At 48.5% G+C, this 25258-nt stretch overlaps 1 protein-coding gene across 5 annotated transcripts in view; it reads right to left on the bottom strand.

The window, feature by feature from the left end:
- The window catches only part of CDIP1 (cell death inducing p53 target 1), a 29360-nt gene extending 18674 nt beyond the window's left edge, over positions 1 to 10686 (bottom strand). For 2 of the 5 annotated variants that reach the window (XM_066382739.1, XM_066382737.1), the window contains exon 1: positions 9688 to 10009. The gene's annotated coding sequence lies outside the window, so the exon portion shown is untranslated. Of the gene's footprint in view, positions 1 to 8939; positions 9127 to 9687; positions 10010 to 10032 lie in introns of those variants that run through there. The other 3 variants (XM_066382736.1, XM_066382735.1, XM_066382734.1) reach the window with 3 other exon arrangements.
- Between the last annotated feature and the right edge of the window lie 14572 nt (positions 10687 to 25258).

Genomic DNA, 25258 nt, shown 5'->3' with positions numbered 1-25258 from the left:
TTACACTTGAACATGGGTGTATCTGATGCCTAGGGAATTCTAAATACTTCAAAACAAGACATGGAAAGGACTAGAAAGCAGATTTGTTTTCCCATCTGTCTGTTCTCCTCCCACCCATCCCTCCACATTCCTCCTTGATCAGCAAGTAGCACAACTCAAAGGAGCAAATGCATCAGCCTAAGGCAATGGCCCAAAGGCCATCCATCACCTATGCCCTCCTACAGGGAGGCTAGAGCCCTGATGCCACAGGCGAAGAGGAAGGGCAGGATCCTCCCCACTAGAACTAAGTCCCACGCCTGCCATCGTGCTACCTAACTTTTCAGAATCTTCCTTCTCTGTGAAATGGCAGCAACAGCCCCTACCCACAGAGTTGTGCTGAGACACGAGAGAGGTCCTGCATGCAGAGCACGTGGCTCAGAGCCTGTCACAGTGTTCAATAAGCACAGATAATTGTTCACATTACCCGTACTTATGGAGACACAAGCAAGAGCATAAGAAAGTGCACAAGAAAAAAGAACAAAGAGACTAGATTGGTTGCTCTTAATTAGAAGCAAAATCAAATGATGGCTAGGACTTAAAGAATGTTTCTAAACTAAAAAACAGATTTCTAGGAACTGTGATGATGATGACAATAATAATTGTACAATTTTCATCATGCTGAATCTTGTCAAAGCCTTGGCAAACTGCTCTGACTGCCCGTGGCAAGAACGTCAACAGCATATGGGCCACAGCAGAACAGGTTAGGACGACCTTCCTAGAGGACAGTTTTGTAACTACATTCTTTTTGACTCACTTCCATTTCCAGGCATTTGTCCTAGAGATAAGTAAACGTGAGCAAAGATTCACATACAAAACTGTTTTTAAGTATCAATGTTTTGATGGTCCACCACAGGGATTAGTTACCCATCTGGGTTCCCCATACAGTGTAATTGTATTCACTCCTGCAACAAATAATACAGATCTATTTCTACGGACAGAAGGACAGTCCTGACATAGATGGAGTAAAGAAAGAGTGTAAAAACAGTATGTGTGCCTGACCAGGCGGTGGTGCAGTGGGTAGAGCGTCAGACTGGGATGCAGAGGACCCAGGTTCAAAACCCTGAGGTCGCCGGCTTGAGCCCCCCGGTCAAAGCACATATGAGAAAGCAATCAATGAACAACTAGGGAGCCGCAATGAAGAACTGATGCTTCTCATCTCTCTCCCTTTCTGCCTCTCTCTCTCTGTGTCATACACAAAAAGCAGTATGTGTAGTGTGGTTCTACTTTAGAAGTGTGTATTTACATATACAGTTGACCCTTAAACAGGTTTGAACTGCAAGAATCTGCTTATATAAATGTTTTCCAAAAAATATTGTAAATGTATTTTTTCTTCCTTATGATTTTAAGTTTTTCTCTAGATTCCTTTATTATTAGAATACAGTATAAAGAAATATAAAATGTTAATTGTTCATGTATCAGTAAAACTTCTGGTCAACCGTAGGCTGTTAGAAGTTAATTTTGGGGGGAGTCAAAATGGACTTATGACTGCTCACGGGGGCAGGGGACGCTGGTACTCCTAATGCCTGTGTTGTTCAAGGGTCAAGTGTATATTACACACCAAATGTTAAGACTGGTTTCCTCTGGGTAGTGGATTTGTTTGTTTGTTGTTTTTTTGTGTGACAGAGATAGTCAGAGAGAGGGACAGATAGGGACAGACAGACAGGAAGGGAGAGAGATGAGAAGCATCAATTCTTCATTGTGGCACCTTAGTTGTTCATTGATTGTTTTCTCATATGTGCCTTGACGGGGGGGGGGGGGGGGGGGTGTTTATAGCAGACCGAGTGACCCCTTACTTGAGCCAGCGACCTTGGGCTCAAGCTGGTGAGCCTTGTTCAAACCAGGTGAGCCTGTACGCAAGCTGGCGACCTTGGGGTCTTGAACCTGGGTCCTCCGTGTTCCAGTCCGATGCTCTATCCTCTGTACCACTGCCTGGTCAGGCTGGGTAGTGGGATTTTGAATGATTTGTTTATATATCAACACACACACAATCTTTTTATTTATGTATAGTTTCTAATTATTTTAGTATGGGCAACTCCTTTGACATTTCTTCCTCAAAATGGTCACTATAATTGCGCTAAGTTTATAAGTCCAGAAAGGTGACTCTGACTGTAATCTAGTTTTGCCCACAGGAAAAGAAATGCTCCAAGGAGCACTGGGCTGTCTGCCCGTTCTCCTCTCTCTAGTGTTTTGGTCTTTACATTGCTCTCTTGTGAGTATGGTAGCATGAGTCGGTTCTCTGTACCAGGTCACCAACAGTGTTCCAGTAAAACTGAGGGTTTAGCCCTGCTGTTGGAAGCCTAAGGCCACCCAAGGTTGTTCTAGCCTCGGAGACCCTACCTGGACAGTCAACAGGTCACCTGACAGTCAAGGACAGGTAAGAAAATCCCAACAGACACACAATAAAACTGAGACTGATGAGGTTACAGGGCTCCCGCAAGGCCACTAGCTAGAGCTGGCGCCAGGAGTACAACCCAGGCCCTCAGAGCTGCCACCTGGCAGGAGAGGGACTCAGGGGCTTGGTTCTGTGTCTACTGCTGACACAGAAGGAAGTACAGACAGGAGAGAATGAGGAGCAAAGGGGGAAAAACAGCTACAGCTGCGCTCACAGTGAAGAAACAAGTCATCCGCACCTGCTGGACAGGCAGGCGTTGGTAACTAAAAGGCAGATTAATTTTAGAAATGCAGTGAGTCTAAACAACCACCATTTAGGCAATCAAAATGGATCCCTGAAAAGAAAAACAACCTACCCTTGTAAAGCTGACACAAAGTGGACAGCCTTCAGATTGACTCTATTTTAATCAGTTATCTGAGATCAAGACATACCATCCTGATCCAGAAAAAAGCGCAAGGCTTTTTAAGTGCAGCCAAGCCACGTGGCCACTACACAGTCCCTGCCACCTAGTTGGAAGCGTCTTATTTCAGACACCAATGCCTGCTGACCCTGCTGGCCCAAAGGAGGAGCTCAGCCTGCCGCCAGGCCCTGCTCAAGTCCCCTCAGTCACTGGGAGAGAGCAAACCTTTCCACTCCCAAGAGAATGGCTTTGCCTTTCTGCCTTCACAAGCTCAGAGCTCTTGTATCCACCTCAATACATATATACTACAGTCCTCCTATTTTCCCTGCAAACATTGAGTGCCATGTCTCTGCACCACTACAATCCCAACATGACAGGGCAATCTCAAGTCTTCTCAACAAAGTACTGCTGAGTGAAGAACATTAGTTGTAGTAACCATAGTGGCAGTGTGGCATGCTCTAGAGGTCACCTGGGTGGAATTAGCCAAAAGAAAAATGCCAGAAACCAGTAGACATGTAACAGCTAAGTAATTATTCCCTGCATGAGACCCCATAATTGCAATGGATGGATGCTGCTGTAAACACCCTTTTAAAGGGCACATGGTAAGAAGCGATGTGACAGGACCGATGAAAAGGAACCTGAGAAAAACAGAACAGTACAGTGGATGTGTCCCGGCAGGCAGCGGTGCTCACTCAGCTGACCTGCACTGATGATTACACGGGGCTGGCATCTGTGACAAGGACATAAAGTCACACAAAGGTGAGAAGGAAGAGTGGGAACAAATCTAAGCAGTGTTTTAAATTATGTTACGTGAAATAGTATATGGAAGTTGAACTAAATTCACGTCACTGTAAATGGACATCTGACCTGAAGAGTTTACTCCTGCCAGCTGGGACAGAACTATTTTGGATCTTCTCCTTGGAAAAATAGGAGCACGTGTCGTATCTGGGACTGCCTTATTTCCAGCCATGTGTATACCGCTCTATGACTCCTACACCAGGAGACACCTCTCAGGCTGGAAACCTCATAGAAATCAGGAAGTCCAAAGTCTCAGCTGACATTCAAACATTTACTAAGCACCCTCCAAAGGTGGGACCAGGTACAGTGCTGAAGATAACAGCCGGCCAGACAGGTGCCCTCTGGCTGCTTCCTGGCTTCACGAGGTGCCCTGACTCACACCCAATACCCCTTCCAGTGTCCCTATCTCTGCCCTCTTTTCTCATACACTTTACACTCCTAGCAAAGTGGTTTCCATAGTGGAATTTCATCGTGTAAGTTTACATGGATTTTATGCACCCGGAACAAAAAAAGAAACACTGAAATGGTCTGCCCAGTCGTCCTCTTTCATCTTGGTGAGGGCAGGGCTCAGCAGGGGACGGAACTCAGGGGTGCACATGCTGTCTTCTTGGGGGACATGTCAGAGCCTCTGAGCTCACAGGCCACTCAAGGGCTTTGTAGGATAGGAACAACTAACTTTAGAACCTAACCACTGAACATTCATTTGGGATTCCAACTGTATTCAAAACTCTATTTCCCAGACTTGGAGCAACAGAGCACAGAGAGACCATGGTCCCTGCACCTTAGGACTTCACCAACACCTGCCTTAATGGAGCTTATGTTGGGGGAGGGGCTGTAAAGCACAGCCACAGGTCAAACACAGCACGGCAGACAGTGGTGCTCACTGGGGAGGAACAAGAGCAGGAAGAGGAGAGCTGTGGACTCATGTTTTAAGTAGGGAGGCATTCAGGGAACATTCAGGCAAAGATGACGCAGAGATGAGGAGCAAGCATGGGCACAGCTGTGGCAAGGTCCAGGCAAAGAGAGGCTGAGTGCAGAGGTCTGCAGGGTGCCCACACAGCAAGGCTGGCAGAGCAGGTGCCAGGACAGTGAGAGAGCTGAGGGCGGAGAGGATTAGCAGGCGGCACAGGGAGACGGGCTAGTTCCTCAGCTGCGGAAGGACGCCCACCTCAATGCCAAGTGGGACGAGGGCCTGAGAAATCGGGCTGTCCCACAGCGATCCACATCCTGCACTCTGCCTGGGGTACTTATCAGGGTCCCCAAAAGTCCTGTCAGTGACAGGTGGCTGCTGGAGCTGGAGGAGCTTGTAATGCCTGGCCCCCATCTATAGCGGGCACAGCTTTTAGGCTAGTTTCACCAGGCTACACTTGAGGGAAACGGGTCCCAGTGTGGCCGCCATGCTCTCCAGGCAGAGCATGTAAACACACAGGTTGTCTGTCCCGTCTACACGGGACAGACACCGGGGCCTGAGCCTCAGGCATCACAGCATATGGATGAGGGGTGTGGGTCTCAGCGCCAAGCAGCGGTCCCATGATCGTGAGAGGCCTTCCGCCTGGAGCAGCACAGGACTGGAGTTCTACAACAAACCAGCTTTAGTCAGCAGAGCCATCACTATCCAGGCTTGTTTCTTCTTTCAAGTGACTACCTCCTTGAAAAGACCAAGATTGCTGACTCCTAAATTTAGTCAACATTCCGTGGCCATCGCTCACCTGTGGTCCCACCTCTCAGGGTGCCGCAAATCCAGCTGGGAAGCCAGCTCACACTTGAGAATAATTTACTAAGATATTCAGCAAAATTCAAACGAGAATCCGTGACAGCAAGTGCTCCAGGTGAGACAAGGGGTGGTCTGTGTGTGGGGTGCTGAGGCCACCTCAGGGACTGGGTGGGCCCTACTTAGGCTCTGCGGGAAGGCGGGCAGAGGTTCCATGCCTGGACCAACAATCACTAAGAACAGGGGAGACAAAGAAAGTGGTGGTCAAGGGCCCAGGCTTCCCAGCCAGACTGGTGACTCCCAAAGGGCAGGGACAGTATCTGGGGCCAGTCTCTCCACAGCCCAAAGTAGCACGTCACAAGGCACACAGCCTAGCTAGTGCCCCTGGGCAGGAGCTCTCTTCCCTGTCTCGTGGGCCCTGTTTCACTTAGCAGTACCCCAGTGACCAAGGTGGATGTCTGGGTGCCCTTGAAGACTCTTCTCTGCACCTGAATCCTGACCTGTCGGCAGGTATTGCTAATGCCATGGCTCAAAGAGCTCTCAGATCCACTCTCTCGTTTACTGGTCAGGTTTAAGAAAAGAAGTCTGGATCTGGCCCTGAGTTCCAGATCTCCCCCTACCACCTTGCACTCCAGCCTCCAGACTGTAGCCTGCCCTTCTCCAAACCAAACCCCGCCCGCCCCACCAACGGACCCCTCCACAGACCCTTCTCTCGGCTTCCAAGTGCTCTCCCCGCCTCTTTCCAGCAAACCAGACCCTTTCCTGCAATTCCCTGCCGGGGAGTCTTTGTCCTTCCTTCTTCTCCCCCACCAGAGAACTCGGGGACTCTCTCACTTGCATCAGAACAAGGCACAGGTCTGTTAAATAAGCAAATCTGTGAGATTTGGGGTTAACTTCAATTAACTAGGCTTCCCATGCTTTTATTCCTTACCCAAATGCCCCCCCCCCACCCACCAAGAGCCACTGGCCCAGAACACGGCCCCAGCTGAGATGCAGTCCATGCTTCTTGATGAAAGTGCTTTTGTTTATGGCCAAAAACCCAGACAGGAAAATAAACCCCTTTCCTGAGTCACAGTCAACTCCATGGAGCAGTTTTCCCGATGGGGCTCAGGGAGCCCACATGTCCCCCACTCCCCTCTTTCAGGAGAGCTGGTCTGGAAACTGGCTCGCCATTACTTAGCAGCTTTGGGCAAGTCACTTAGCAGCTCTGGCTGCTTTGTGCAACCTGGGGGAGAGCACTGCCAGGTGAGCACCAAGCACATATAAAGGGTGCACAATGCAAAAGAGATGTCATTCCCTGCTGTGTCCCCAACTTGTGAATTGCAAGGCAGGCTGCTTATTATTAATGCTAATCAAAACTAAGACAACCACGACCTGGAAATGCTGAGGTCGCTGGTTCGAAACCCTGGGCTTGCCTGGTCAAGGCACATATGGGAGTTGATGCTTCCAGCTCCTCCCCCTGTCTCTCTCTCCTCTCTCTCTCTCTCTCCTTCTCTGTCTCTCTCTCTCCCTTTCTCTCTCCTCTCTAAAATGAATTTAAAAAATTTAAAAAAAACTAAGACAACCATATTTCACTTCTTCCTGAATTAACAAGGGGTTAGGATTCTCCTCAGACCCCAACCAGGCAACCCATCCATGCTTCTCTACCACATTCCACCTCCCCTGGCCGCTATTTCCCGTTGTAAGAACAACGCAGGCCCTGGAACAGATCTGAATTCGGACTGAATCAACACTTACTGAACACATTACATATCTAGCATGTTTTCAATTTTGAATGGACCCTCGTGACACCTCCTTGTGGTAAAAATAGATGGTGCTGATCACCCGGTAGACAGACCATGCAGGGGATGCATAGCACCCACAGATGAGGAGCACCAAAAAGGTGTTGAGAAGTGTCTTCTGGAAAAATTACGCAATCATAGCTGCCTTCATGGACAGAATCAGAATGTCACTGGACTTCCTTACCCTGCACTGCACGGTTTCGTAGTTTGTCTAACGCTAGGGACCCTCGTCTTTTCAGCACACAGAGGATACAGGTCTTTATCTGACCTGGGTGTTGCTTGTCACCTACCACAGACAGAGCAAGTGAGGCTCTGGGCGGGCAAAAGCCTGTCACACAGCCTGGAAGTAACAGAGGGGCCTCCAGTGTGGTCTGCCAAATCGGGCCAGTTCTAGTCCCAGGACCCCACCATTATCCCCAAGCCTGCTGACCCACAGAGTAGCACGGTGGTCCGCAGGCTCAGAAGGACATATCCCCAGGTGGGTAGCCCTCTCGGGGGGGAGGGGTTCTGCCCCAGGCTCGTCCCAGCACCCCCTCTCCTCTGCAGCACTAAATTGCAATGCAGGGAGTGGTCTGCCCAAGGACTCTCTGGGAGAGTCCTGACTGCGTAGAGACGAGGTGACAGACGCCCTCTGTGACAGAAACCAGCACATGTCCATTTGGTGCGTTCCATTTCTAGGTTCCCCCACGAGGGCACAATAAACTTCATGCCACCACGGCTGGCCTGGTTCTCTGCTCTCCTCCCACCAAGGACCAACATTTTCTGCGGGAGTTCCCACTGCCTGCCACCAGCTCACCAGCAAGACTTCCTTTCTCCACGTGAGGAACTGATGCACTTCTCGGTGTTCATGAGTAAAAACATGAGTTTCTGAAAGTGGAGATAACTTTTCATAGGACCTATCTCTTCTCTCTCTCGGACAGTTGAAGAGGCTATGGAATAAAGTACCTGAGCCCAAGGGATTCAAAGCTCATCAACAGGGCTAGGCAGCTCTGTTCCCCTAGGCCGGGCTTCAGAGAACATACCAAACCAGCAGCATCAAATCAGGCAAGCTTCTGGTGTAAAGAGCAGAAAAAGAGCATGCAGACTGATGATGTAAATCAATTATTGCCAACGTGATTGGCTGGGGCAACATGGCCACCAGGGCACATTCCATTAGTTGCCCCTCAAATCTATTTTGGTCCCTGAAGTATTATTATTCTATGTCACACAATCCAAGTTTCTGCTCTTCGGATGATTTTAAATTGCTGTTCTAAAATCTCTAAGAGCCCATGTAAAGTTCTTTCCCGGTTCCAGAGGACCATCCCATGGAAAACCTCTAGCTCTTCAGGGATGGGAGACAGACTTTCAAATACTCAAGGCTACCGTAGTTAAAACACAATAAGCAAGAATAATTCTAAAACTCTACTTAATTATAAGCATGATTAATCATTTCGGAGGAAACCGGACTGACATTTACAACTTTGACACACATTAAAATAAGATGGACTATTAGTCAGATCTATGATAAAATATGGTAAAATGTTATACATTCTAGATGGTGTTCTATAGGTTTTCACTGTAAAATTTCAACTTTTCTGTATGTTTGAAAATTTCATAATTAAATGGGGGGCAGAGAGCAAGGCAGAGCTGGCATACCTCTCCCAACCAGGTCTGCCCTGAGGGAAGAAACAAATACCGATACACCCTTGCCTAGGCACTGCCCGGCCAGCAGCAAGCCCTAGAATACATACAAAGCTGGTATAAATGCTCTGCCCCATATTCTCCATCCTCCTCATTCTGGGACAGAGGTTCTCAGCTTCAAGTGTGCCTGAGGATTACCTGGGGGGCTTACAAAATGGAGAGTTCTGGACCACATCCCATAACTGCTGAATCAGAACCTCTAGGAGTGGGCCCCAGGAATTGGCCCTTTTAACAACAGTCGTTGTAATTCTGACGCAGGTGATCTTAGGCCCACACTTGGAGAAACCGCTGCTTGCTCCTTATCTGACACTTGTTGAGAGGCCTCCTGGGAACATTTAGAGGAAAATAGAAACACACACCAATAAACAAGTCAAGTACCCAAACCCGGGCTCGCATGACGCGTGTTCAATTATACCAAAATCCTGGATGGCATGAACCCAAACCCAGGCCAGCTCACTGCCTCCCAACCTGGCCCCAGCACAGAGTGGGCGCAGGGATTTATTGATGTTGGTGAGGTGGCGCGGGCCGGGGAAGGAGAGCAAGGTCACCAAGGAGCTCGGCAGGGACTTCTTCGTTGCCGGGACCCTCTTCACAATTCCCTTTCCTTGAGAAAACAGCTAACGCAGAAAAGCGGACGTGGTATTTCCCCTACATAGGATGTGAGAACTGTAATACGCAGGAGGCCGAGGAGCGGGCCGACAGCCCCTGAGGCACCGAGTCCCTGCGCCCGCCTGCTTCGGCCAGGCTAAGCTGTTACTGCAGCCCCGCGAGTGGACTGCCAATCCAGCGACCGTACGACGTCAAAACCCCGAGGACCGCTCTGGATCGCATCAGCGTCCTGGGAGCAGGCGACAGACCCGCGGCACCGACCCCGGGGCCCCTTTACCTCGAAAGGCCGGGCGCCCAAGGCCGAGCAGCGCCGAGAAGGGATGGGTCCAGCAGCTCCCAGGACCAGACCCTCAGCCCCGCCAGGCTTACGCGCAAACCGCCCCCCACCCGACCAAAGACCTCTGGGAGATGTAGTCCATTCGTGCGTCCAAGGCGCAAATCTGACAAATCTGCGCACCATGGGGACTACAGTGTCCACGATGCACCGCGCGAGCGCCGCGGGCGGGGGCGGCAAGGGGGCTTTGCGGTCCGAGGTCATCCCCTCCCCCCGAAGGGCAGGAGCGTCCAACCCTGCTGTGAGGTGCTCCAAGGCAAGCCGATTCGAATGGCCGAGGCCACTCACCGTTTGCCCAGCACCTGCGGCGGCCGCAGCACCAGGAACGGCCACCTCCGCAGCTCGTTCTCGTGCGTTTGTCCTAAGAAGGCAGGCAGGCTTTGGAGAAAGGCCGAGGCTTATGGCGTCACGCGGACGGGCGGGGCTGGGGCGACACGTGCCTAGCCCTGGTGACGTCAGGGCAAGCGGAGGCGCTTCGCCGGCACGAGGACCTGTAGAGAGTGACTAGGATATAGTGGGAAGACCCCATTTGCTCTTCCTCTTAACCTAGGTCAGCACCACGGCATCTGTCGGAGGGTGAACACCTTCCTTTCTCTACATTGTATCTGAGTTTAGGCGGTATACCTTCTACAGACATGCATAGAATAGGAAAGATTTTTGTTGCCTGACGTATACTTTTCCAGCTGAGATTAATAAGCAACACACTCTTATTGTTTCAGCTCTGGTACTGGAAGCTAGTGTTTTTAGTGTGTGTATCGTGCTTATGTTTTTGTCAGTGTTACGTTTTTTGGTTGGTGATTTTGCCATTTAAAATGGCTCCCAGACCTGCTTGGGTGCCTCAGTTGCTTAGGGTGTTGCCCTGATACCCAAGGCTGTAGGTTTGAGTCCGGTCAGGGCACATACAGGAGTCAGTGAATGAATGCATAAATAAATGGAAGAACAAATTGATGTTTCAGTGTGTGTGTTTAAATAATTAATAAAATAAAGTAGCTCTCAAAGTGCTGAAGCACTACCTAATGTTCTTAAGTGCAAGAAGGCTGTGGTGTGCTTTTCAGAGAGAATGGATGTGTTAGATAAGCTTCCTACAGGCATGAGTTATATTGATTCAATAACATTGAATCAATAATATATATTAAACAAGTGTCTTTAAATAAAAACATTCGTAAAACATGGTTATGTATTGATCTATATGCAAGTGTGACCAGAGGCTGGCTGGCAGGAACTTTACCCTTCATGTCCCCAGGAGCAGTGGTTCGATATTCGCTAAGTCAGTATTTGAGGCAAATTTATAGACCATAACCGCTAATAATGAGCCTCAGCTATGTTTGATTCAGTTGACTTTTTTTTTTTTTCATTTTTCCTAAGCTGGAAACGAGTAGGCAGTCCGACAGACTCCCGCCCGACCGGGATCCACCTGGCATGCCCACCAGGGGGCGATGCTTTGCCCCTCTGGGGCGTCGCTCTGTTGCGTCCAGAGCCATTCTAGTGCCTGAGGCAGAGGCCATGGAGCCATCCCCAGCGCCCGGGCCATCTTTGCTCCAATGGAGCCTCGCTGCGGGAGGGGAAGAGAGAGAGAGGAAGGAGAGGGGGAGGGGTGGAGAAGCAAATGGGTGCTTCTCCTGTGTGCCCTGGCTGGGAATCAAACCCGGGACTCCTGCACGCCAGGCCGACGCTCTACCGCTGAGCCAACCGGCCAGGGCTGATTCAGTTGACATTTTAAAGAATCATTCTGATTGCTGTGTGGGGAATGGTTTAAACCAAGAAAAGCAATTAGGAAGCTGGGAGACAATCACATATGTACTTTAATATTTTTCTATTAAATGTTTTTTATTTATTTTTGTTGTTTTTGGAGACTGGTGGGGCAAGAGATCCAGAGACAGGAACATGCAGCTGTTCCTGTATTTTCCTTCACTGGGGATCAAACTGGCAACTTCTGTGCTTTGGGACCACGCTCCAACCAACTGAGCTATCCGGCCAGGGATTAATTTTTTATTATTATTATTGATTTTCAGAGTCAGAGAAAGGAAGGGAGAGAGAGGGGAGGAGGAGGAGAAGCATTCATTTGTTCCACTCAGTTGTGCATTCATCGGTCATTTCCCATGTGTGCCCTGACTGAGATTGAACCTGCAACCTTGTCATTTCAGGATGACACTCTAACCTACTGAACTAACTGACCAGGGCCTATTAAATATTAACCGTGTTTGTTTTTTGTGTGTTTTATTTTTATTTACAGAGACAGAGAGTCAGAGAGAGGGATAGACAGGGACAGACAGACAGGAATGGAGAGATGAGAAGCAGTCAATCATCAGTTTCTCATTGCGACACCTTAGTTGTTCATTGATTGCTTTCTCATATGTGCCTTGACCGCGGGCCTTCAGCAGACTGAGTAACCCCTTGCTGGAGCCAGCGACCTTGGGTCCAAGCTGGTGAGCTTTTTGCTCAAACCAGATGAGCCCGCGCTCAAGCTGGGGACCTCGAGGTCTTGAACCTGGGTCCTCAGCATCCCAGTCCAATGCTCTATCCACTGCGCCACCGCCTGGTCAGGCTATTAACCGTGTTTTAAAAAGTAAAAAGAAACCGGTGAGTTTAATTTAAGCTACATATATAATTTAACTCAGTATAGGCCTGACTTGTGGTAGCACAGTGGATAAAATGTCGACCTGGAACACTGAGGTCACTGGTTCTAAACCCTGGGCTTGCCCGCTTAAGGCACATACAGGAAACAACTACTATAAGTTGATGCTTCTTGCTTCTCCTCTCTCCTCTGTAAAAATAAAAAAATAACCCAATATATGCAAAATACTATTGTAATATTAATCAATATAAAAAAATCATCGGATGGCCCTGGCCAATTTGTTCAGTAGATAGAGTGTTGGCCCAGCATATGGACATCCTGGGTTTGGTTCCCAGTCAGGGCACACAAGAGGAGAAGTGACCATCTACTTCTCTCCCCCTCCATCTCCCCTTATTTTCCCACTTCTCCTCCCATAGTCAGTGTCTTGATTAGTTTGAGTGTCGGCCCTGGGTGCTCAGGATGGTCTGAGCATCAGCCTCAGGCACTAAAAATAGCTCAGTTGATTCGAGCATCAGCCCTAGACAGGGGTTGCCGGGTAGATCCCAGTCAGGGTGTAGGCAGGAGTCTGTTTTACTATCTACCCTCCTCTCACTAAATAAAAAACAAATCATCAGTGATATTTCACACTTTTTCCACACTAAGTCTTTAAAATCCAGTGTGTTTTTTATACTTAGAGCACATAAGAAACAACCATGTGCTTCTCATCCCCTCCATCTCCCCCTTCTCTGTCTTCCCCTTTTATAGCCAGTGGCTCGACTGGCCCTGGGTGCTGAGGATAGCTCAGTTGGTCCAAGCATCAGCCTCAGGTGCTGAGGATAGCTTGGTTGACTCAAGCATTGGCTCCAGACAGGGTTTGCCAGGTGGATCCTGGTTGGGGCACATGCAGGAATCTGTCTCTCTATCTCCCCTCCTCTCACTTAAAAAAATAAAAAGATTAAACATGATCTTCCTCAATCAAAGAAAAAATAATAAAGAAAAAGAACAAAAAACATGATTTTCCTCAAAAGATTAAACATGACTTATCATGAATTCTGCTAGGGACATGCCTAAGGGAATGGAAACGCATACACACAAAAACTGTTCACAAATGTCCACAGCATTTGTTCACATTCACAGCCTGAATATGCACATTCACTAATGCCAAAAAAATGGAAACAACACATCAACTACAGTTTACCCATACAGTGGCATAGTTTTTGGCCATAAAAAAGAAGAAAGCCGTGACACGTACTACAACATAGATGAACTTGGAAACATGATGCTGAGTGGAAGAAGCCAGGCACATAGGACCACATAAGGCTTGATTCTGTTGATGTGCAATGTTCAGAAGAAGCAGATCCAGACTGAAAAGATTAGTCTCTGTCTGGGACGGGGAGATCTGCTAAAGGGTGAGGGTTTTTCTCTTTGGGAGTGATGAAACGTTCTAAAATTGATTGTCATGGTTTTTTCACAACTCTGTGAATATACTAGAAGCCTTGTGTTGAATTGTATGCTTAAATGGGTAAATGGGAATTCTATCTTAAGCAGTTACCAAAAATAAAAAATGGGAGGAGACTATACCCAGAGCAACTCGGAAGAATTCAGACACGTAAAGAAATAACAGAGTCAAGGCCCTGGCTGGTTTGCTCAGTGGTAGAGCATCGGCCTGGCGTGCTGGAGTCCCAGGTTCGATTCCCGGCCAGGGCACACAGGAAAAGCACCTATCTGCTTCTCCACCCCTCCCCATCTCCTTCCTCTCTGTCTCTCTCTTCCCCTCCCACAGCCAGGGCTCCATTGGAGCAAAGATGGCCCGGGCGCTGAGGATGGCTCCATGTCCTCTGCCTCAGGCGCTAGAATGGCTCTGGATGCAACAGAGCGATGCTCCGGATGGGCAGAGCATTGCCCCCTGGTGGGCATGTGGGGTGGATCCCAGTCGGGCGCATGCAGGAGTCTGTCTGACTGCCTCCCCGTTTCCAGCTTCGGAAAAATACAAAAAAAAAAAAAGGAAAAGAAATAACAAAGTCAAGGCAAGAACTTCTGTGCAGAGATGGTCTTGTTCGTGTTATTTGCTGTAAGAAGCCTCATGAGACTCATCTGAGACTAGGAGCGCACGACTGTCCCAGGAGATGGCACTGGCAGCCTCGCAGCACAACCACTTGCTCACCTTTTCCTGGGGAATGTTTGCTTCTGAAGACACCTCCTTTCCATATGAACTCGCACACGTGGCTCCTCCCATGTCATCTGCCTCCTCCCTGGCCTCGGAGACTCCCACCTGAGCTACAGAGCCAGCTGCCCTTTATTTTCAGTACAGATTTCCCCATAACTGGGGCAGCTGTAGCACCTTAGACCCAGCACGCCTTCAGTGACAGACAGGTTTCTCTGTACCGGTGGCACCTGCCACCAGTGTGTCCTCCTGCCTCAGGCTGAACACCTGTTGCCTTCAATGGACTGGCCCACTGGATTCCTGAGAGCTGTTTGCCTCCCAGGTTGTGCAGAAAACCGCCCAAAGGTGGGGAAAGAGAGCCCTCCCCCATCCTCTCACCAACCAGTGCCATCTGCTGGCAAAACAGTGGCACAGGTCATGGCGAATTTCTCTGCCTTCGCCACTTGGAACCTGCATTACAGAGTGCGAGAGACGATGTTCCTCTAGTTTAGTTCTCTTAGGCCGGAGTTAAAATTCGGCCTGATTTCTACTTTGAGACCTGTAAAGGAAAGAGCATGTATTTTAAATCTTGAGTGTGATGCATTTGCACAAACCTCACTTGTTAGTGCAACCAGCACCAGGTTAGGAAGACACAGAGTGTGACCATCCCCCCGGCAGCCTCCTCTGTGCCCTCTTCACTCACTGTCCTCCCACAAGGAGTCACTAGATTCACTCCTAAGAATAGATTAGTTTCACCTGTGTTGATATCTTCTTACACGTTGGAGCAAATGGCGTGCAGCTTTTGTCATGCAACATTCCGGGTGACTAAAAGGGTTCTGTCCATCGGAGCAGAGCCTGAGCACCATGAAGGGTACCTGTCTCCTCCCACAATCCTCTGCCTCCTCCTTAGTCACCCCCCTTCCATCAGGCTGAGTCACACCGCCTTGAAAGCCTCAAACAAAATCATGTGATCCTTTTGGGAGCTACAGTTAATATCACTGAGTACTTACGTTGAGCTGGGCACCTAGATGAGCACTTTACCCACATACCCCTCTTCATTCCCACGAGGACCCTGGGCACTTCTACCTAAAGCTGAATGGAGGATGGAGGATGCTTAGAGTTGCAGAGCCAGTGGCTGCCAGACCCCAGCTCCTGTGTTGCTAGACTGATGGTCCCCTCACTACCCTAGCTGCTCTCCAAAACTGGTGTGAGCCAGTGCACACGAGCTGAGAGAGGAAGCTGTCACACTCAGGACATTCTTTGCAAAAAATCTGTTTTACAACCCAGCACAGGACAGGAAGGAAGCCCGCCATCCCTGTAGGATCCACATTGTTGGGTCGTTGATTTGTTTGAGCTGTTGCAGATTCCCCAACCTTTGTACACAAAAGCACTCTTCTCAGAAGTGTATAACGTGATGCATTTTCACTAACTAAACACACTAATGTGCCTGTTCCCAGCAACTCTGCCTCGTGCTGCCTTCCAAGCATGAGGTCACCCAGAGTCACGAGACCCCTGACTTCTAATAAGGATTAGTTTTGTTCGCTTTTGAACTTTTTATAGAAATGGAATTATACAGGATGAGCTTTTTTTGCCCAGTTTTACTTCTGTGAAAGTCATCCATATTGTTGCACGTAGTTGTCAATATTCATTCTGACTGCAGTATGATGATCTATTATGTGACCATACCGCAGTTTGTCTGTTTTGCCATTCGTGGGCATCTGGGTGGTTGCCAGATGGGAACCTTTAGGCCATTGTGATATTGCTGTCACAGGCGTTCTAGTAAATGGTATGAGTATATTTGTTGGAAGCCCATCGAGAGGTGGAACGGCTGGATCATAGTATGTGCCCATGTTCAGCTTTAGAGAACATGGCCACGTCATTTCCCCAAAGCGCTGTCAAGTTACACTCCACCAGAGCGTTCTGCTGGTCATATCCGAACCAACGTTTGGTACCGGCAGACCTCCAAATGTTAATGTTAAATGATTCTAAACAGAAACATGAATTATTTCAATGTTGACGTCTGTTTTGTAGTATTTCATCATTAATATGGCTCATGAGAATTAACTCCTTTGCACCTATTGTCAAGTTAGCAAACATTTACTGAGCTTCTGCTGCGTACTGGGCTCTGTGCTCTAGTGCTGAAGAGACAGAGAAGAAGACAAAAGATCTCGGTCCTGAAGGAGATCCAGGAACGCCTTCTCTTCAGGTTTCAGCTCAGATGTCACCTCCAGAGACACCTGAGCACCTGCCACCATTCTCTCCATCTGCTGCACTTCTTCGTAGCACTTACCATCATTTAAAGTACTTTATATGTTTGTTTAATTGTTTGGCATCTTTATGAGGGTAGGACTCTTGTCTGTTTGGTGTTCTCTAGTCCTCAGAACAGTTCCTGGTACATAGTCAACATTCAGTAAGTACTTTTCTCTTTTCAGTGAGAGGAAAGGAGGCAGAGACAGACTCTGGTATGCGCCTCAACTTGGATCCACCTGGCATGCCCACTAGGGGGCGATGCTTTGCCCATCTGGGACCCTTGCTCCGTTGCAATTGGAGCCATTTTTTTCAGTGCCTGAGGCGAAGGCCATGAAGCCATTCTCAGTGCCTGGGGCCAACTCACTCTAATCGAGCCATGGCTGCCGTAGGGGAGGAGAAAAGAGAGAGAGAGAAGCAAGAGGGGTAGGGGTGGAGAAGCAGATAGGCACTTCTGTGTGCTCTGACCGGGAATCAAACCCAGGACATCCACATGCTGGGCTGATGCTGTACCACTGAACCAACAGGCCAGGGTCAGTAAGTACTTTTGAGTGAACAAATGATTGAATAAGTGATGTGCAGGATGAGAGCTATCCTTTTTTTTTAAGATTTTATTTTTTATTTTAATTAAAATTTTTTTTCTTCTTTTCCAAGTGAGAGAAAGGGAGAGGAACATAGACAGATTCCTACATGCACCCTGACCAGGATCCACCTGGCAACCCACATCTGGGGCCCAGTGCTCTGCACATCTGGAGCCATGCTTGCAACCGAGCTATTTTTAGCACCTGAGTCAAAGGCTCCATGGAGCCCGGGATGGGGGGGGTGGAGAAGCAGATGGTCGCTTCTGTTTGCCCTGACTGGGAATTGAACCCGGGACATCCACATGCGGGGCTGACACTCTACCACTGAGCCACCTGGCCAGGGCGAGAGCTGAGATCTTAGATTTAAGGCCTGGCCATGCCACTTAGCTCTGTGTGACCTTCATGAAATTACTTGTTTTCTGATCTTAATGTCCTTATCTAAAAAACCATAGTAATAGTGCTTGAACTAGCAGGAGAAAGAAGTAGTGAGCTTGAAGCTAGATTGTTAGAGATTATTCAATTTGAAAGCAAAGAGAAAATAGAATGAAGAAAAATAAACAGAGCCTCAGAGAAGTGTAGGACACCTTTAAGTATGCCAACATATATTAATGGGAGTATCAGAAGGAGAGGAGAAAGAGAAAGGAATAGAAGAAATATTCAAAGAAATAATGCCTGAAAAATTCCCAAATGTACTTTCAAAAAATCTATTAATCAATACATCTAAGAATCTCAGCAAATTCAGCCTGACCAACAGGTGGCACGGTAGATAGAGCGTTGGACTGGGATGCAGAGGACCCAGGTTTGAAAACCTGAGGTCACTGATTTGAGCCTGGGCTCACCAGCTTGAGCGCGAAGTCACTGGCTTGAGCGTGGGATCATAGATGTGACCCCATGGTCACTGGCTTGAGCCCAAAGGTTGCTTGCTTGAAACCCAAGGTTGCTGGCTTGAGCTCAAAGTCGCTGGCTTGAGCAAGGAGTCACTCGCTCTACTGTAGTCCCTCCCCCCCATCGAGGCACATATAAGAAAGCAATCAATGAACAACTAAGGAGGCAAATGAGCTGCAACGAAGAATTGATACTTCTCATCTCTTTTGCTTCCTGTCTGTCTGTCCCTCTGTCTGTCTCTGTCACACACACACACACACACACACACACACACACACACACACACAAGAATCTCAACAAATTCCAAGTAGGAAAAGTGCAGAGAGCCACAGCCAGACACATCATAGTTAAAAGATAAAAAAATCTTGGAAAGAGCAAGAGATAAAAACTACAAGGGAACTCAAGTAAGATGAATAAATTTATCATCAGAAACAATGCAGGCTACAAGGTAGTGAGATAATATATTCAAATAGCTAAAAACCAGGGTGATCCCTGCCTTGCAGAATTATTATTTGGATTAAAGAAACTGTAAAATCAGTGTCTGACCACAGTGGTTCCCTGAACACATTATTGAGGATCATACAATGTAGCTTCAGGCTATTGTCAAGTTATTCAATCCACCCTATGTGAGTCTATAGGGGCAGTTCAATCTTGTGATGGCAGAAGGTAAAACTCAGCCTTCCTAGGCCCTGGCCGGTTGGCTCAGTGGTAAAGCGTCAGCCTGGCGTGCAGAAGTCCCGGGTTTGATTCCTGGCCAGGGCACACAGGAGAAGCGCCCATCTGCTTCTCCACCCCTCCCCCTCTCCTTCCTCTCTGTCTCTCTCTTCCCCTCTTGCAGCCAAGGCTCCATTGAAGCAAAGTTGGCCCGGGCACTGAGGTTGGCTCCGTGGCCTCTGCCTCAGGCACTAGAATGGCTCTGGTTGCAGCAGAGCGGCGCCCCAGATGGGCAGAGCATCGCCCCCTGGTGGGCATGCCTGGTGGATCCCGGTTGGGCTCATGCGGGAGTCTGTCTGACTGCCTCCTCGTTTCCAACTTCAGAAGAATACAAAAAAAAAAAAAAAAAAAAAAAAAAAACAAGAAAAAAGCAAGCCTGACCTGTGGTGGCGCAGTGGATAAAGCGTCGACCTGGAAATGCTGAGGTTACTGGTTTGAAACCCTGGGCTTGCCTGGTCAAGGCACATATGGGAGTTGATGCTTCCAGCTCCTCCCCCCTGTCTCTCTCTCCTTTCTCTCTGTATCTCTCTCTCCCTCTCTTTCTCCTCTCTAAAATGAATAAATAAAATAAAAATTAAAAAGAGTATATACAAAAAAAACAAACCCCAAAAAACTCAGCCTTCCTAGACTCACCCAGAGGTCTAGCCAAAAGAAGCATATATCTTTATTTGTGGTCCTTCTTAGGGGAAAAAACTCTCTACAAATGCCTCTGTTTCATTCATTCAGTCATTTAGTGTTTATTGAGCAACTACTATGTGCTTGATAAGAGCCATTGTCTGGTGTAAAGAAAATGTAATCTACCCCCAGGAACTCACAGAGTAGTTGGAGTGGAACGGCACTGATCAACTAGCCATACCAATGACCATGACAAGCATGTAAAGCGAAGAGATGAGAAGTACTAAAATCCAAGGGTACTAATCAAGAATGAAGGGAAGGCTTCCCATAGAAAGTGATGGCTACACTGAAGTCTGAATGATGAGTGAGAGTTTCCTTTCCCAGACAATTTGGGAAGGAAAAATGTTTCAGCCAGGGAGATTCCATGTGCGAGGGTCCTGTGGCAGGAGGGAACAGAACAAGGACAAGGGGACTAAAAGCAAGTTAATTTGAACATTATGTCTGGTAAGTGGTTAATATCCAGAATACATAAATCCTACAACTCAACAACAACAACAACCCCAACCTGATTTTAAAATGGGCAAAAAGGACTTAACAAACATTTCTCCGAAGAAGGTATACAAATGGCCAACAAGCGCGTGAAAAGATGCTCAGTACCACTGATCATTGGGGAAATGCGAGTCAAAACCACCATGAGATATCTATCACCTCATACCTATTAGGGAGGCTATTGTCAGAAAAACGAAAAAGAGAAAGTTTTGGTGAGGATGTGAGAAATTGGAACCCTTGTGTGTTGCTTAGGAGAATGTGAACTGATGCATCCAACTGTTAACAATATGGCAGTTCCTCAAAAAATTAACCATATAATTACCTTATGATTCAGCCACTCCACTTCTGCTTAGAGAATGGAAAGCACAGACTTGAACAGGTACTTGTACTCCCGTGTTCATAGCAGTCTTCATAATAGCCCAAATATGGATGCAACCCAAGTGCCCATCATCCATTGACAGGTGAATGGATAAGCAAAATGTGGTTTATACATTCAATAGAATATTGCTCAGCCTTAGAAAGGAAGGAAATTCTGACACACTACAACATGGGTGAACCTTGAGGACATTATGCTAAGTAAGATAAGCCAGTCAGAAGAAGAGAAATACTGTAGGATTCCACTTATATGAGGTCAAAGTAGTCAAAGTCATGGAGACAGAAAGTAGAGTGGGGTTGCCAGGGGCAGGGAGGAGGGCTGGGGAGTTGGTTGCAGTTCAAAGAACTGCTATGAGTTGAGGTCAAAGAGGCGAGAGATGGGCCGAGCCGTGCAGCTTACAGACCACGTCAAGTGGTTTGGCCTCTGGCCTAGGAAAAGACGTCAGGGCTGCCAGGGCACACGGAGGTGGCGGGTGGGACTGGGAGATACTTAGGAGGAAAAGTCAATAGGGTCTGATGAAGGATGTGATGGGAATGATTGGGGGAGGGAGATAGCCCCAAATCCTTGGGCACCTGTAAGAGGCCCAGGAAACCTCTTGTCTAGGTCAGTGCCCTGTCCAGGTCTCAATGTAAATGTAAACTAACATGGGCACCTGCAGCCCTTCCTCCCACCTGGACATACCCTCCTGGGGTGGGTGGGCATTGGGGGCACAGCAAGAGCAGGCTCTGATTGACTGTAACCTAGACGGCTGCGTACTGTTTGTGTTTTCCTGACTGGGACGTTTAGCCAGCCTTACAAATGGGCACTTCGGACCAGCTGGGAGTTCTTGGTTGTAAGCAACAGAAACTTACCCTGATTACCTGAGCAGAAAAGGACTCAATTGGAAGATCATGTTTGCTCACAAAATTATGTTCCCTGGTTAAGGAACCCAGCTCAGGTCAGAACCAAGAAACCGGGTCTGGGCCTGGGGTGCCTAGACAGCCTGTTTGGGAGGCTTAGAGTGCCACTGGCCCCTGGACGCCACTGTGAGCACCCTAAAAGCTGCCTTCCCTTTCCGTCTGCCCTTCATCCTGTGAGATAAGGGCTGTTAACCCCATGTTAGAGCTGAGAAAGCTGAGGCCCAGGAAGTACGTGGCTTGCCTGAGATCAGTATCTTCCCTCATACGGTAAGTGGCTGAGTCACTGCAGTTCCACCCGCCATCCCCACACCAATTCTGACCCCTTGGGTCCCACAGCTTCCAGCTGCTTAGTTCAGAGCCAATTTGCATTTCAAGAGGCTTTTAAAAAAAGTATTGGTTCTGAAATTCAGAACCAGGGACAGCAGTTGCCTTGTTGATTTTTCCCACCTAACCGCAAATGAGACTGAGGTGGAGAGAGGAGATAGGATTGGACCTTCAGCTTCTGATTAGGGAGCCAGTCGCCTGCACCTGTTATGAGCTCCCCCCCTCATGTCCACTTTTCACCCCCACTCCAAATAAGCAGAATGTCCAGACATCAGGCAGTAGAAACAGCGACCATTCACGGCGACCTCTAATCCTTCCCCAGCAATCCTCCCTCCCTCAGGCCTTCCTGGAGCAAGAGAGGAAAGGTTACCCAGTTATCACTCCTAGCTATTTAATAATCAGCATGAAAAATGGCTTGTCTGGGCATGCAGATAAATGGCAGTTTACAGAACTGATTTAATCTTTGACCTCTATCTGGAAGAAAAAAAATGCTACACAGTTTCCAATCATGTTAATTGGCTTCTGGTTCCAACCAGCCATTTAAAGAACATTCCAGTAAGAAGTTCATCCTGAAATTGTCTGAATTAGGATTCTGCCATCAGAACTGAGCAGAGCCAGGCCCTGGCCGGTTGGCTCAGTGGTGGAGCGTCGGCCTGGCATGCAGAAGTCCCGGGTTCGATTCCCGGCCAGGGCACACAGGAGAAGTGCCCATCTGCTTCTCCACCCCTCCCCCTCTCCTTCCTCTCTGTCTCTCTCTTCCCCTCCCGCAGCCAAGGCTCCATTGGAGCACAGATGGCCCGGGCACTGGGGATGGCTCCTTGGCCTCTACCCCAGGCGCTAGAGTGGCTCTGGTCGCAACAGAGCGATGCCCCGGAGAGGCAGAGTATCGCCCCCTGGTGGGGAGAGCGTTGCCCCCTGGTGGGCATGCCAGGTGGATCCTGGTCGGGCGCATGTGGGAGTCTCTCTGACTGTCTCTCCCGGTTTCTAGCTTCAGAAAAAAAAAAAAAAAAAGAACTGAGCAGAGCCAGATCGCAGCTGCTGTCTGTTGACCTGAGGGCAGGGTCCTCCCTGTGGCCCACAAATTCTCCAGAAAGCGGAAACATCCTGGTAAATGGCCTGGTGGCTCCTTCCACACAAGCATCCTGGCCTTGAAGTCCTTCATTTTTGTTAGAAGTTATTTTCTTTCCAGACCTAAAATGAAAAGATCTTTAAAGTTTCTGGATCCTTTCAAGTCTAACATATTGCCTTTTTTTTTTTTTTTTTTTTTTTGCTTTTTTATCATATGTATTCCAGTTAAGCAGCATCAAATCACCTGCAACATACGCAGCTTCCCCAAATCTAGCCATTCTGTAGTGTGAAGTGAATGAGTGTGTGTGTACGTAGATGCACTGCTGGTATAAGGCAGGGGTCCCCAAACTTTTTACACAGGGGGCCAGTTCACTGTCCCTCAGACTGTTAGAGGGCCAGACTATAAAAAAAACTATGAACAAATCCCTATGCACACTGCACATATCTTATTTTAAAGTAAAAAAACAAAACGGGATCAAATACAATATTTAAAATAAAGAACAAGTAAATTTAAATCAACAAACTGACCAGTATTTCAATGGGAACTATGGGCCGCTTTTGGCTAATGAGATGGTCAATGTGCTTCTCTCGCTGACCACCAATGAAAGAGGTGCCCCTTCCAGAAGTGCAGTGAGGGCTGGATAAATGGCATGTGGCCCACGGGCCATGGTTTGGGGACCCCTGGTATAAGGTACACGACTAGTTTGGCTGGAATAGAATCAGAGCAGACCACGCAAAGGTATGAGTCCCAGGGGTACCCTTGGGAGACGTGTTAGAGGCCGGCTACCCCAACAGCCCTATTAAATCAGTGCCCACACCCCATTCTCGTTTTCCCTGTTTTATCTCTTTCTAATTCCTATCACTGCGTGAAGTTATTTTATTTCCTTGTTGTAAAATAAGTGTCCGTCTCCCCCACTAGCCTCACTCTCTGTGAGGTCAGGGACGGCCTCAGACCCGCTCCCTGTGGCCTCCGCCGCACTTCGCACAGCACCTGGCACCTAGCCGGTGCTCAGTAAACATTGGTTGAAGGAGAGACTGAAGAGTCAGTGTCAAGCCCAGTGCCAGGTTTTGGGAAACTTATCAGTATCTTGTTGGCTTGCAGCCCTTACCTTGAAGGCCTGAGACCAGATCGGGCTCTGAGCTGAGCTTACACCTCTCTGAGCTGTTGCAACCAAGGCTGATTTAGTCGCTTCACTTTCTTAGATCCCGGAAGAATACCTTCATGGGCCCTGGGAGCTGCCAGCACTGACTGTGGCATTTTCTTATTTCTTATTTATTGATTTTAGAGAGAGAGGAGGGGAGGAGGAAGCCTTTGAATTTTTTCAGTCATATGACACAGTAGAGAATCAGGCATCTTATAACAGGGTTAAGTTAGAAGGACTTATGATAGGATTTGGGCTCATGTTAGGTGGCTGGGAGTGTTCTGGATTGGGTACTGTCAAGAAGCAGGGTTCATTCTATGACTGGATATTTTAATCAACCTTATACAGAAGACAGAAGGAATAAAATGGATAAAGTTCTAGTAGCTCACAAAGCAGCGGTCACCTGACCAGTGGTGGGGCAGTGGATAGAGCATCGACCTGGGATGCTGAGGTCCCAGGTTTGAAACCTTCAGGTTCCGGCCCTGGCCGGTTGGCTCAGTGGTAGAGCGTCGGCCTGGCGTACAGAAGTCCCGGGTTTGATTCCCGGCCAGGGCACACAGGAGAAGCGCCCATCTGCTTCTCCACCCCTCCCCCTCTCCTTCCTCTCTGTCTCTCTCTTCCCCTCCCGCAGACAAGGCTCCATTGGAGCGAAGATGGCCCAGATGCTGGGGATGGCTCCTTGGCCTCTGCCCCAGGCGCTAGAGTGGCTCTGGTCACGACAGAGCGACGCCCCCTCGTTGGGCGTGCCGGGTGGGTCCCGATAGGGCGCATGCGGGAGTCTGTCTGACTGTCTCTCCCTGTTTCCAGCTTCAGAAAAAAAAAAAAAAAAAATGAAACCTTCAGGTTGCTGGCTTGAATGAGGGCTCATCCAGCTTGAGCGCAGGGTCTCGGGCTTGAGTGTAGGATCATCAACCTGATCCCATGGTCACTGGCTTGAGCCCAAGGTTGCTGGCTTGAGGATGGGGTCACTGGTTTGGCTTGAGCCCCCGGTCAAGCAGCAGTGGTGGTCACTCACATTAGCAGGATCGGGGGCTATCTGGTCGTGTTTGTGGTTTAGAGAGTATTCTTGTTTTAGTCTGAGTTCAGACCTAATTACGACTGCTGTGGTTTGTCTTGGGCCTTTTAAAGGAGCAGAGCGGCTGGTGGTCTGTGAAGTTGTTTGTGTCCACTGGGCTGTAGCAAGGCCCTCCTAGCCAACCGCAGGGCCTATGGCGCCAGGCTGGTTCCCACTTTCAGGAACTGCTGTTCTCCGCCACCCCCACCTGCCACTCCCTCCCACCTCCCCATAACTGAGAGCAGATGAAGTCGATCCTCAGAACACTCATCTATTATATCCAGAGCTTTGCCAGTGCCAAATGTCCCTAGTCAGGAGGATGTTCAGAAAACGTTGTCAAAGCTGGGCTGTGGTGAGCCCCTC

The sequence above is a fragment of the Saccopteryx leptura genome, chromosome 4, assembly GCF_036850995.1.
Source record: "Saccopteryx leptura isolate mSacLep1 chromosome 4, mSacLep1_pri_phased_curated, whole genome shotgun sequence".
Classification (NCBI taxonomy): domain Eukaryota; kingdom Metazoa; phylum Chordata; class Mammalia; order Chiroptera; family Emballonuridae; genus Saccopteryx; species Saccopteryx leptura.
This window is presented reverse-complemented; position numbering and strand designations above follow the sequence as displayed.